Here is a 3397-nt window from a genome sequence, read left to right on the forward strand (position 1 = left end):
AACATTCCCTGTAATGTCGGACTGGCTGGTTAATCTACACTGTGCAGCTGAACAAATAATTTCTCTGGAGGAGGGTTTAAGTTTTTAAAGGATCTTTAATAAATTTAGACTTGATTTAATTTAGTTGCATGCAGCCTAATTACTGCATCCCAAATGACCCCTTTAAACTGATTTAGCTCAGCAGAGATATAACCATGAGGCAAAGACTCAGACACTCAATTAGCAAATAATATCAAAGTTCATTGAACATAAGCAAAATAAAGCAACAATACATTTATCAATTAACTAAAGACTTATCAATTAACTTACTTAATGAACAAAAGCTTTTCATCTGATGAATGAAGAAAGGAATCGATCGGATTGTTGCTGTTTTTCCCCATGACTCACACATGGTTCATTGGTGAGATCAGCAAAGGTTTGTTTGGAGACTGACAAGCAGTTGGTGTCACCAATGAAACCTGGTCAGACACAGCTAAATACAACAGCTTGGCAGAGACATTGGTGTAAAAGGTTAATCATTATTAGATAAGTTTAGTAGTCGGGTCGGTGGGGGTGGAGGGAGGGGGTGTGTCGGGGGTGTAGTAGTCGGGTCGGTGGGGGGAAGGGGGGGATGTGGAGTGTGGGGGTTGTAGTAGTCCAGTCGGTGGGGGGAAGGGGAGGGGGAGTGTGGGGGGTGTAGTAGTCCAGTCGGTGGGGGGAAGGGGAGGGGGAGTGTGGGGGGTGTAGTAGTCGGGTCGGTGGGGGGAAGGGGAGGGGGAGTGTGGGGGGTGTAGTAGTCGGGTCGGTGGGGGGAAGGGGAGGGGGAGTGTGGGGGGTGTAGTAGTCGGGTCGGTGGTGGGTGGGGGGAGGGGGAGTGTGGGGGGTTTAGTAGTCCGGTCAGTGGGGGGAAGGGGAGGGGGAGTGTGGGGGGTGTAGTAGTCCAGTCGGTGGGGGGAAGGGGAGGGGGAGTGTGGGGGGTGTAGTAGTCGGGTCGGTGGTGGGTGGGGGGAGGGGGAGTGTGGGGGTTTAGTAGTCCGGTCAGTGGGGGGAAGGGGAGGGGGAGTGTGAGGGGTGTAGTAGTCGGGTTGGTGTGGGGAGGGGGAATGTGGGGGGGGTTTAGTAGTCCGGTCGGTGGGGGGAAGGGGAGGGGGAGTGTGGGGGTGTAGTAGTCAGGTCGGTGGTGGGTGGGGGAGGGGTAGTGTGGGGGGTGTAGTAGTCAGGTCGGTGGGGGGAGGGGGACGGGGAGCGTGGGGGGTGTAGTAGTCGGGTCGGTGGTGGGTGGGGGAGGGGGAGTGTGGGGGGTTTAGTGGTCCGGTCAGTGGGGGGAAGGGGAGGGGGAGTGTGGGGGGTGTAGTAGTCAGGTCGGTGGGGGGAGGGGGACGGGGAGCGTGGGGGGTGTAGTAGTCGGGTCGGTGGTGGGTGGGGGGAGGGGGAGTGTGGGGGGTTTAGTGGTCCCGTCAGTGGGGGGAAGGGGAGGGGGAGTGTGGGGGGTGTAGTAGTCAGGTCGGTGGGGGGAGGGGGACGGGGAGTGTGGGGGGTGTAGTAGTCGGGTCGGTGGTGGGTGGGGGGAGGGGGAGTGTGGGGGGTTTAGTGGTCCGGTCAGTGGGGGGAAGGGGAGGGGGAGTGTGGGGGGTGTAGTAGTCGGGTCGGTGGTGGGTGGGGGAGGGGGAGTGTGGGGGGTGTAGTAGTCAGGTCGGTGGGGGGAGGGGGACGGGGAGCGTGGGGGTGTAGTAGTCGGGTCGGTGGTGGGTGGGGGAGGGGGAGTGTGGGGGGTTTAGTGGTCCGGTCAGTGGGGGGAAGGGGAGGGGGAGTGTGGGGGGTGAAGTAGTCAGGTCGGTGGGGGGAGGGGGACGGGAAGCGTGGGGGGTGTAGTAGTCGGGTCGGTGGTGGGTGGGGGGAGGGGGAGTGTGGGGGGTTTAGTGGTCCGGTCAGTGGGGGGAAGGGGAGGGGGAGTGTGGGGGGTGTAGTAGTCGGGTTGTTGGGGGTTTGACCCGCTTCCCGGGAGTTGGGTGGGGGGTACTCGGGTGTTGTGGGGTGTTGGACACAATCATTATCCTGTTGGGGAATAAGCAGAACCAGGAGGTGTTAACGCTTGAGGTGCTGTCGTGCCCGTCTAAGAACATAACACAGTCACAGTGAATCTTCAAACCCATTCAGGGAGGCAGTATTACTGACACAGAGCAGCAGTGAGCAGGAAGAAGTGGGGACAACTTTGAGGAGATATCTGCCTCTCCCCCAAGGTGACATAAGCAGGAGGCCTCAGCTGAGGATTCCAAGACCCAGATCTCCGAGGCCTCGGCTGGTAAAGATCAAGGATTGATGAACATTGGTCTGACATGCAGGCAGTGGACACAGTCTCTTCACTCATGGTGCTGATGAGGGGACAATTGGAGGAGCCCAGAACCCACATGGAGAACACAGTGAGGGAGGCAGGACATGAAGTGAGGAAGCCCCTGGGCACTGACAGTCCAGGAGATCAATGTAGCTGCCAGTCAGACATTAGGAGGAGGCCAGAAGAGCTCTGGTCACTCCTGAAGTGGGAACAGTTACTGCTTCCATCAATGACATTCTGATAAAGTAGCCTTGACTGCTCAGAAACTGCAGTTTCATCATCATCGCCATAACATGTGGGAAATCTGTGCTCCAGAATCACCCCCTGTGAGCTCACATTGAACCATTTACCTCCCCACCCACCGCCCCATTCATTAGATTCTGGGAGGTTGACAGTCACAAAATGATCCAAGTTACAGAGGGTTCAGGGGAGGGAAATCATGGTGGAAATCCAGGTGGTCACTTCTGGTGTGGAGTGTTACTGAGGGACCCTGTCCCACTTCAGCTGCCAGAGCAGCAGCCAGAAGTGGCTGGTTTTCAGAACCAAAGTCCAGTTGGTTATTTTGCTGAATGGATGCTGTGTTAATCAGACCCGCCTGTTTGAAACTCCGCTTTTCACTCACCATTCTGATGCCCAGAGTTTGAACTTGCCGGGAGACACTAAAACTGACACCGGCAGCTTGAAGACTCCAGAACTGGTTTGAAGCAATTCTCCTGGAGCAGTGTATGTGGGCTCCGCACAGCCACTTCCACTGAAGGTGTGGAGTGTGCTGTCTGACACACAGTGACATGTTCAGGATCACTCAGGGACTGAGTGAGAGGGGGCCCAGGTTCTCCTCCCATCCCTCCTGCAGACACAGCAAGATGTCAATGACCAATCATTCCCTTTCTCCTGGTGACTCCTATAAGGTGTCCAATAAGGTGGAGGAACACTGCACTTACTCTTTATAGGTGAACTCCTCCGAGAATTTCCAGAATAATGCTGAGAGTGTTGGTGAAATCTTGACAAATTCTCTGAGTCTCCCGACGTGTTTCGAAATTCCTCTTCAAATCTCCAGCAGGAATTGAACAGTAAAAGGTGATTTCC

Source organism: Cetorhinus maximus, unplaced genomic scaffold (genome assembly GCF_964194155.1).
Source record: "Cetorhinus maximus unplaced genomic scaffold, sCetMax3.hap1.1 HAP1_SCAFFOLD_864, whole genome shotgun sequence".
In the NCBI taxonomy this organism is placed as follows: Eukaryota; Metazoa; Chordata; class Chondrichthyes; order Lamniformes; family Cetorhinidae; genus Cetorhinus; species Cetorhinus maximus.